The sequence below is a fragment of the Mus pahari genome, chromosome 17 (assembly GCF_900095145.1).
Source record: "Mus pahari chromosome 17, PAHARI_EIJ_v1.1, whole genome shotgun sequence".
Lineage (NCBI taxonomy): Eukaryota > Metazoa > Chordata > Mammalia > Rodentia > Muridae > Mus > Mus pahari.
This window is the reverse complement of record NC_034606.1, coordinates 5,941,145-5,952,547: the sequence shown is the minus strand read 5'-3', so window position 1 is coordinate 5,952,547 and position 11,403 is coordinate 5,941,145.

Here is an 11,403-nt window from a genome sequence, read left to right as displayed (position 1 = left end):
TAGTAAGACAATTCTTGTCCTCTGAGAGATTATAAGCTTGCATAATAAATGTGTTACTACAGATTTTTTTTAAAGATTTTTTTTTTTTTTTTTTTTTTTTTTAAGTTTTTTCGAGACAGGGTTTCTCTGTACAGCCCTGGGTTACTACAGCTTTCTGTTGACATATGAACATGCAGGGTAGGTAATACAGTTCCCTGTAAGAGCTCTGCTACTCATTCAGCCACGAACTTGGGGGTACTTCCTCTGTGTTGGGGGGACTGCTGGGCACTGATGGCATAGCAGTAAGCAAGCTAATGGAGCTCGTGATAAAGGATACGTATATGCATAATAGAGTTGCGGATACTGAATGCTATAACACAAGAGCCACGGTGAGAGTGATGTCGCCACGTTAGGAGCGTATGGGAGCCATCCAGGCCCTGAAGCAAGAGTTAAGCTGGTGGAGAGCAGGTTAACGATGGGGCCATTGCAGTTTGTTGAGATTACAGGTTGGAGAATCAGGCTCACTTCAGATTTTCGTTTTCTGGTTTTCTGTTTGACCTAAGACAAACATTTCACTCCTGTCTTAAGCACCTTTATTTGTAAAATGGTGTTAGATTAGTCCTAGTGATTCCCAAAGAGGACATTCTTAGTGAAATGACAGAATAAATGCTTTAAGAAATCTGGTGGCACACACCTTTAATCCCAACACTTGGGAAGTAGAGGCAGGTAGATCTCTTCAGTCTGAGGCCAGCCTGGTCTACATACAGAGGAATAGATAGCCTTAGCCTGACAGTACAGAGTACAAGGAATGGATTGAACAATAGGTTGTTTTGAGACCAGATTAACCTCAAACACAGAGATCCTATACCTCTGCCTCCTAGTCCTAGGATTAAAGGTGTATGCTACCATGCTAGAAGCAAGTAGTCATCGACTTAGGGAAGCTAGTTGTATGGGGGAAAGGGTGCCAAGGTATTACTAGCAAGGGCAGTTTTACAAAGAGTTGAGATATGAGCTGTTAGTACCCATGGCCCCCAAAAGCGAATCTGCATATGTCACCAGCAGTGTGTGCAGCAAATGAACAATTTAAAGTACATAGCTACACTTTGATGAATTAAATGAATCCAAATAAAGAGTGTAATGCAGTAGCTGGGCTAATTAACATAAACAGAAGCCAGTTCTTACCCAGTATTGTAGACTGGTAAGAAACTTGGACCAAGAGCTCTTTCTGGATTGTGGGAACAAAGCTATAGTTGGGATGCTTTGATAAGTATCTAGTCAAGACCTAGTGACTTCCGCCTGGTTGATGGTATCAGAGAAAGTGACTTATAGCTTACAAGGAACTGGAGCAGTATTTTAGAAGGGCGGTGGGCTGGACTTGAAGGAAGCTATTTTGGAGAGAAGTATGGCAGGTGACAGCAGAGGTGGCCTGTTCTGAGCAGTGAATTATCAGTATGATTGGAAGAGCAAGCTGAAAGACTGAGACCAGAACTTGAGAACTCTTGGAGCTTTACTATAAACATGTTGGGGTTTTAATGGTTAAAAGAGAACACAGTAGGTAGACCAGAGAGCTGTGTCTACATCTTAAAAGAAGCAGGAATATACAACACTCAAAAGGAGTGTCATCAAGCCTGTAAATATTTCAGTAGGATGAAGGTTGATGCCACTGATAAATTTAATCCCCTTTGAATTACAGAACCTGAAGTTAGATGGCAAGCTCTGAAGGAGCATCATTCCTCTTTCTTGGAGTTGGCAGATAAAAGTGAAGAACTGGAGCTTGAAAAGTAACCAAGACTAAAAGAAGGTGCAAGATGGGGAGGTTGGCAAAAGGAAAGCCAGAGCAGGATGGGGGCACCTTTGAAGAGAAAGGGCCAACCAACACACAAGCAGGTTCACACCAGAGAATGGGATCCACTGCTGGCTGGCATGCCTTGGGAGAGGATATTCTACTTGAGTATATATGCTTTTGTGGCCCAGTTATTTAAGTTTTTTACCTTAAGGGATGTGTTTGTGTGTGTGTGTGTGTGTGTGTGTGTGTGTGTGTGTGTGTGTGTGTGTGTGTGTGTGTGTGTGTGTGTGTGTGTGTGTGTGTGTGTGTGTGTGTGTGTGTGTGGTTTTATTTTAAGGTATGCATGTGTGTTGTTATTGTTTGTTTGTTTGTTTTATTTCCACTGTATCAAAAAAAACAAGCAAAACAAAACAACTAAAGAGTGTGTTTGAGTTCAGGAATAACCAGAACTAGTTTTCCTTGGGATACAGGCACTATTTTCAATAGAAAATAAAATTCTGAAGATAACATCATGTATTCACTTTGGCAGCAAAGTCAAGCACTTACAAAATGACATGGATGTAAAATGATTTGCTTAACCTTTGTGCTGCTTTCTGAAAATGTGCTAGGTAACGTAGAAACTGTGCAAGGTTTGAGGTTACTTAAAGTCTTGCATTCCTGAAGAAGTAAACAAAAAACAGACTCTGGATGTATCTCTAATAAGTGCATACCTATTGTTAGCTTCCATTTCCCTTCCTTCTTGAAGAAGAGTCCAGAATTTCTTAGGGAACCCTACCTACTCAGCCTTGCGAGTTAGGCGCACCAGCCTCACCGCACTGGGGCTGGGTCCTGATGGCAGCACCAATCTGGATATACATCTTTGTTTATAGTCATAAATGGCGTGAAACCAACATAGATAAGCAATCCAGAGTAGCTGAAAATCATTTTCTTTTCTTAGCATCCTGGCATAGATTCTCTCCTTGCTTCTCTCATGAATAGTCATGTAACTCAGTCCTCCTGAAAGCCAATTTAGACTCCTGATTGGACAACGTAAGTGTCCAAAATGGAGTCGGCCTCAAGAATGTAACAAATTAATGTAATAAATTTAAATAATATGTAAATAACGTAATAAACGTAAAATGTAATAAAACCATGTTCTAAGTCACATTATATGGAATTCTGGGTCAGCTCTTACCCTTGGCAAAATGTACCTGTGGAGTTTTTAATCTAGATGAAAAATAAATTTATTTTAAAAATAAATCTCAATTTGGCCTTTCATTTACTTACTGTAACTAAAACTTTCTAGGTAATACAGACTCCAACACTGATGCTAAATTCTGTCCTTCTTCAGCCAACTGTCATGGTGGGCCTATGCTTCTCTGAATATTATTACTACTTGTATGAAGAGTATCTACTTGGGAATATTAGTGTGATAACATAATTTCTCCAACATCCCTCTAGTAGCTGAGGGAAAGAGTTGGTCCCACCATAGTATGTTTGTCCTCATTCCTTTTTTTTTTTTTTTTTTTTGGTTTTCCAAGACAGGGTTTCTCTGTATAGCCCTGGCTGTCCTAGAACTCACTCTGTAGACCAGGCTGGCCTTGAACTGTGAAAACCCAACTTAAAACGCTTCCCAAGCCTGCTTCCCAGATCCCTAGAAATACAGCCAGCAAGAAGCTCTTTGTTCTCCAAAGCCAGCAGGCAGCCTTATGTCCTTCTACCTGATAGCCAGAAAAGCGAACCGCTGGATGACCCAACCAGGTGCCTGCCTTCCCGAGTTAGGGGCCAGGAATGTTCACCAAAAGATAGCTTATGACCCCTCTGCCATAAATGAGCCATATGTTACTTTCCCATCCCCTGTGGAATGTTTACCAAGGACAGCACCGCCAGAGAAAAGCTGTAACCCATACCCACTCTCAACTCCCCATTCCTTGTGATCTTATCCTCCCCCTCCTGTGGTTTTTCCTTCAAAAACCCCCTACTGCTACAGCTCAAGGTCGATCTCCTATGATCGTCCTCAACATGTTGATTTTTCCCCCGATTAAACATCATGTATATTGCATCAAGAATGGTTTCTCTCGAGTTACTGGGGCGTCGTCTCATCCTGGGACTTGAGCGAGGATCTCTCCGGAAATGGGGGTCTTTCAGAACTCCGAAATCTGCCTGCCTCTGCCTCCTGAGTGCTGGGATTAAAGGTATGCACCACCACTGCCAGCTGTTTGTCCTCATTCTTAAGATGGTTCACAGTGGCAGGTATAGGCAAGAGACACAAATGTCTTCACAGTCATAAGAGATCCATCCAGATCCTCGAACAACCTCTGCTTGTTTTCTTTCCCCATCCAGCCATTAGTGCTGTCTTTAAGACAGTGGTAGCAATCTATACTTTTGTCCGCTGTTCACTCCACAGAGTGAGTACTACTGCTTCAAGTTGCACCCTGTAAGAGAACTTTCCCTTCACTCATCCTTTGGGAGTATGTGCTACAGCCTTGGATTCAGTCAGCATATCTTTTGTGTGCCAATATGCTAGGTTCTTTTTTTTTTTCTTTTCCAATCAACTGTTCAGCTGTGCCCTCCCCCCAGCCTTGGGCAGGCTGGCTCAGATCTTGTTTGCCACAGTTGCTAGCTCACATAGGGTGGAGTCTTCCGACCTAGGTAAAGTCTTTTGTCTGCCACACCAGCAGCTTCCTGCAAGAAGCTTCCTGCTGAGCAGCTGAACTTGTTTTCCTGACTGATCCTGACAAAGTGACCACAAGGGGGATGAGTTCCCCCTGCTTTATAAACTCATAAGTAAACTCAGAGAACTTTGTCTTGGCTCATTATTTCTCATTGCCTTTCCCATCCAACCCCATCTTTCCTTTCAGGAACCCAGTAACCTGTGGTCACTAGTGGCTAGATTCAGCAACACAACAGGAGTTTGTCTTCAAGCAATTTGAGCTCAGGAATCTTGCTTGTAACTCTGGACTTCCATACTATGTTTCTTAAATCTTTCACGATCTCCTTCCTACACACAGCCTAAAGAGATGTGAACACACTGAGGCTGTGGTGACAGATTCAGGCCACATGGGTCACATGATGTTTCTACCAGAGCTCACTACAGTAAGCCAGAAGCTATCTTTAAAAAACAAACAAACCAGCCATCTTCAGTAAAAAGCATAGTTTTCTTTCAAATCCAACAAGTCCAGTCACTCAATGGCCTCTACAGCCCCATGCTTCATCTGGCCACATATGAAAGAAGACAGGGAGAGAAAAAAAACAAAACAAACAAACAAACAAACAAACAAAAAACACTAGCAAGACCAGAGCCTCTTATCAGAAAAGAAAAAGCTTACAGGAAAGAATGCATGCCTCACCTGCTGCTTTTTTGGATGAGAGAACCTGGTACTTGCTAAAATTGTCACTGAATACATTTCTGTTTGCCATAAATACTCATAGTTATTGGGTCTGCTGGATCAAAAGTACCAAATGATAATGTTATCACTGCTGCTGCTTGAGTTTGTTTCAGAGCCTTTGGGTTGGTTCTCCTTCAAAACTATTAGCCATAGAGGTAACTGTATACATGGGTTAAAGAGTCACATTCAGATGTTATAAATGGCCTCTAAAACTCAAGAATGGCTAGAAATGGTGTGTTGTTGTTGTTGTTGTTGTTGTTATTGTTTTTTTAGAGTTGTTTGTTTGGGGGTTTGTTTGTTTGTTGAAACAGGGTTTTTCTATGTAGTCTTGACTATCCTAGAACTCAATTGGTAGATCATGCTGGCCTCGAATGCACAGAGATCTGCCTGCCTCTACCTCTGTCTCTTTAGTGCTCGGATTAAAGGTTTGAGATATTATGCCCAGCCTGTCTGTGATGTTGTTGTTGTTATTGTTGTTTTTTATGATTGCAAAAAATGTCTTTCCAACAACCTGTCTTTCCCTCTTAAAGAATACATACGAACATACTTCAAGTTATAACCTCTCAGAAATTTTAGTCAAGTTGTGGACCCCTGAAGTTTTGTAGGAATTAGTTCTCTCCTTTACTCTAGTTCACATAAATCTGTAAACTATTTATATACATTCTCTGAGATCATCTGTTGGGTGTTGGCATTTTGTTTGTTCCTAGGAGCTCTATACAGACGAGGGGGATGAGCGAATAGGCTGAGGAAGGAGTTCCAAATCAATTATCCCAAAGCGGAAGGACAAGGAACGAGGCGGCCCAGGTATTTAGTGTTGCTGCTCAAATTCTGATCATGGTTTATTTCAAGACACCAATCAGTGAACGTGAAGCAGTGGGAGGAGAGATGCCGGCTGCTGTACCACATTACTGGTTGTTATAAAACTTAAAGTGTAGGGCTGGAGAGATGGCTCGGTGGTTAAGAGCAATGGTTGCTTTGGCAAAGGTCATGAGATCAATTCCTAGCAAACACATGGTGTGGAGCTCCAATTTTAACACTTTCCCAAAACCTGTTCCCTAGATCATTAGGAATGTGGCTAGTAAAGAGCCTTTGTTCTCTTAGGGCAGCTGAAGGTCTTCTGTTCCTCCACCTGACAGCTAGCTAGGCAATTATCTCAGTTGCCCCAGCCAGGCACCCATCTTCCTATGTTTGAGACTGAAAGAAAAATTCAAAGGCTCAAGCCGAACGCTGTGAAAAGACAAAGCCCAGACTTTACGGAGCCCACCCGGCCGCTAAGACTAACAAGACCATGAAGATAAGGGAAAGGAGTGCCGAAGCCAGCCCGGGCTGTCAGGGTTAGCTCGTAAACTATCTGCCAAGAAGGCATCTCACCCCGGCCCGCTCAGGGTCACACACCAGCCGCTCAGGCTGACGCGTGCGTACTATCTTGCTATATTGTAAATTTCACTGCTATCTTCACATGAGTCACTTGCTTGTAGCCGTGCCAACTCTCACTCTCCCCGTCCCCCCCAACCCTATAAAAACCCCTTACTTCTGAGGGTCTGGGTCGACTCCTCTGTCTCCTGCATGAGATACGAGTCCACCCAGAGCTCTGCCATTAAAGTACCTCGTGTGTTTACTACAAGTCGGCTTCTCTGTTTCTGAGGGACTCCCTCATTCCTGAGACCTGCGGACCCGAGGGAGTTCCTTCAAGAGGGGGTCCTACAATGGTAGTTCACTGCCATTTATAACAGGATCTAATACACTCTTCTGGCACGCAGGTGTATATCTATCTGCATAGATAGAGCACTCATGATCATAAAATAAATAAATGAATAAATCTTTAAAAAAACCAAACCAAACAAATCTCCTCAACATCTCTATAGCATTCCGTCCTTCCCTTCATTAAATCCTGCCTCTGGCTTGATGTGTGCTCTGTTTTAGGTTCCTTCCATCCACTAAATTTCCTCAACCTAAAATTTTCTGTCTTGCATTTACCTGTTTTCTTCCTTTGCAATGTGAACCCATCTCAAAGTTTCAATATCCACACCTTGCTTTCTCTTTACCTCTCAAACAGTCTTGCTATACAGTCCAGATTGGCCTTGAACTAGTGTACAACTGGCTGTTTTTCATGTCAATTTGCCACGAGCTAGAGTCCTCAGAGAGGAAGGAACTTCATTTGAGAAAATGTTTATTCTTTTGAGTTTCCTTCTGCTTCAGCACAGATAATTAAATTGTGTGCTGTAGACGGTGTTTTAAAATGTTGAATAATCAAGCTTTAATTTGTATATTAATAGTTTATATCTCTATCTCTATATATCAGAGCTTACGATTGCTTAAAATTGTTCATCTCTTAGATACTATGAATTCTCAAATTTGTAATTGTTTATGCATATACAACTCATAAGAAAAAATGCTGTTCTTTTAAGAAGACTGTTGCCTTGACAAGACCTCTTAAGGCAATGCCATGCTAGATTTATATCCAGATTTATAGACCTTACACAAGAATAATTGGCCATATAATCTCTCTCTCTCTCTCTCTCTCTCTCTCTCTCTCTCTCTCTCTCTCTTTCTCTCTGGTTTTTTGAGACAGGGTTTCTCTGTGTAGCCCTGGCTGTCCTGGAACTAGCTCTGTAGACCAGGCTGGCCTTGAACTCAGAAATNTGCCTGCCTCTGCCTGCTAAGTGCTGGGATTAAAGGCGTGAGCCACCACATCCAGTTTATAATCTCATTCTTTACATCATCAAAATAGTAATGGCTTAAGATAATATTTTGGTATTTTTAGAGAATGTGCATGTCAAATTGTAAAAATTTGTTCTTAGTGTCCTCAGTTTCTAACTGTTTCCACATAATGGTGTTAATTCTTGAGGACTTATATTTAATCAATTACTGAAAATAGATATTCTTGTTTCTTATTAAAAATAAATAAAATATGCACATGTGATTATTGATACCTTTTCAGGCTTTCTAATTACAACTGCTCTACAAGAGAAACAACTAAAAGTGTAATTAGTCATTGACTATGTTAAAATTTTTTTATACTTGGTGTTCCAAACAGATATTGGGCCGGGCGTGGTGGCGCATGCCTTTAATCCTAGCACTCGGGAGGCAGAGGCAGGAGGATTTCTGAGTTTGAGGCAAGCCTGGTCTACAGAGTGAGTTCCAGGACAGCCAGGGCTACACAGAGAAACCCTGTCTTGAAAAAAAAAAAAAACAAACAGATATTGGAACTGGCTATTACAGTCAAGTATTTGAGATGTTTTGTCAGCAATTTAACGTTACCCATGTTACTGAGATTTTTTTATAATGCTCAAAGACAAGGTATTATAAAACTTTAAAAACTATATCTTCTTTAGAAACAAAGGGGAGGAATTATATCCCCATGCAATTATTTAAATCACATTTTTATATTTAAAAATTTAAAATTTGGATGTCAAAGAACTTACTAAATGCCTTAAAGAATCTTAAAACTAGGCATAGTCCATGTGTAGCAGAAGATGACCTAGTTAGCCATCATTGGGAAGAGAGGCCCCTTGGTCTTGCAAACTTTATATGCCCCAGTACAAGGGAACACCAGGACCAAGAAGTGGGAGTGAGTGAGTAGGGGAGTAGGGTGGGGGAGGGTATAGGGGACTTTCGGGCTAGCATTTGATATGTAAATGAAGAAAATATCTAATAAAAAAATTGGAAAAAGTTAAAAAAACAAAACAAAACAAAAGAACAAAACAAAAAAAATACTAGGCACACTCATGCCTAGGTGAGAAGAAAAGGATCCACTTATTGGCATATGGCACGATCCTGAACAGGTACTTAATATGGGGAAGAGGGCATGCTTGTGATTTCTCCACAGACTGCTGCAGGAGCATGACGGGTGCCAGAGTGATTCGTGTGACAGGCTGTCCTGTGAGTCTGCTGAGTGCCCTGACTATGGTGACAAGAAAGCTGTATTGGGTATATGTTCTTGACCCACCTTTGCTTGCCTCTGTCCCAGATTGGACAAGCTAAACTGCCTTGCTTCAAGCTTTTTAACCTTATGGGACAGAGAACATTAGAGACTATGGAAACTGACTTAGAAAAATTAGTCAAAAGGAGGAGTTGTAATGACTCTTCTCTTGTCTTTAATGTGACCAGTTATTCTGACTCAATCATGGACTGGTCTAGTAATAAATCCAGTATTAGAGATTCCTATTATGAAGAAAGCTAAAAATCAAGCCGGGCATGGTGGCACACACCTTTAATCCCAGCACTTGGGAGGCAGAGGCAAGCGGATTTCTGAGTTCAAGGCCAGCCTGGTCTACAGAGTGAGTTCTAGGACAGCCAGGGCTACACAGAGAAACCCTGTCTCAAAAAAACAAAAATAAATAAATAAATAAATAAATAAAAATCTTTATTAGCTAGCAGAGTTAACTTGGAGCATAGCCTATTTACATGAGAAGTAACAGCCTTTCTGTTGATTCTCAAAGCCACCTCCCTGACACCCAGAGGCAGAGTTTGAGCTTGCTAATTGAGTTTGATAGTTGCTAATTTGCAACTGAATAGAGTACCTGGACTTCTGCACAGACAGCCTTCATCCTGGTGCTTTTCAACTCAAGGCTTTGTATTTCAAGCAGGTCAGTCACTGCCCTAGAGTGTGTCTTCAGCAAGTTTGCAGGCTCACCTTCAGCAAGTGCAGGTGGCAGAAATTCATCAATATGAAGAAATGTATTGAATATATATTGTAGCTTTGGTCTGATTGGGAATAAAGTGTGCTATGAGGGCCAGTTAGCCAATGACAGGCCACTGAGATTTCTGAACTATATCAATATAAGACAGAGGTATATGCCAAGAGACCGTGGTTTATTAATAATACACCACAGAGACATGTTTGTGCAAAATAAACACAAGCAAGGAGCACATACTTCCTTGACAAATAAGAACAGTCATAGAAAATCAACCACCAGCCCCTATAATTCCCAGGCAGGACCATGGAGCATAAATAAATTTTATCCCCCAGTCCAGCTAATTTTTATTATATATTTAGGGAGGAATTGTAGCCTCCCCCAGTCTTGAGCAGGCTGATTCAGACCTCACTGCCACTGTGAATGAGACCACCTGGACTGGACCCTTTGACTTAGATGGTTTTATTGATCTGTCACCTGCGCTGCTCTCCAAGATGCTGTTTCCTGCTGACAGGCTGAACTTGCTTTCCTGAGAAATTCCTGAGACAGCCCGTTAACCTGATGATTGACACCTTACTGCCAAACTCGTGCTGTCAGCCTAATTGCTTACAGGCTGGCAACAGGCATCAAGAGTGGATCGGCAGGAGATGGGCTTTCCCCTTTATAAGCACGGACTCTTAGTAAACATTGGGCCTTAAGCAGAAATCTGTATTGGTTTCTTCTCTTGCCTTTTCCTCCCTTACAGCTCCGGCCTCCCGCTCAGGAACCCAGTTTGTGTGACTGCAGGCAGCCACAGATGGCATCCAAACAGGAGCCTAAGTACTGGAGGACAAACTGGAGAACACTGTCTGGGTAGATCTCTCCAAGAAGATTAAGAAGAAGATGTATCTGGCACAGTAAGCAACATTTTGTATTCATGCTAGTGCTGGCTTTAAACATCATCTTCTCAAAATTGTTGCTGTAGGTGCAAAAGGATACAGGCTACCCTGAGTCAGCGTTGGCCCCGCGCTGATATCAGCTAGGGGTTGACAGTGGAAAATGGGAGTGAAAAAGAACTTCTAAAACTTCTCTTAGGTGGCGCTCTGACTTTCTTACGGGGTACTGGTCTCTCTTTAGGGAATGTTATGAGCCATGAATCCAGACTTAGAGATCTCTTAATTCATAAAGTATTTTAAACGTATATACTTTTTGTTACATTCATATATTTACTTAGTGTGTGTTTCTGTGGGAGCACACATGCGCCTTGGTGAGTGTGCAGAGGTCAGAGGACAACTTCTAGTAGTCTGTTCTTGCCTTCCATTTTGTGGGTCCTGGAGATTGAACTCACCTCACCAGGCGTGGTGGCAAACACTTATACACTTTATATACTCCTCATTGAACTATATATACCTTTTAAAAAAGTGATCCCTTCATTCCTAAATGGTTTGGTTACTTCTACTTTGAACTACACTACTACCTCCTTTACTGATCTCAAATCAAATCAACCCTGAGATTTCACCTCACACCAGTCAAAATGGCTAAGATCAAAAACTCAGGTGACAGCAAATGTTGGCTAGGATGTGGAGAAAGAGGAAAACTCCTCCATTGCTGGTGGGATTGCAAGCTGGTACAACCACTCTGGAAATCAGTCTGG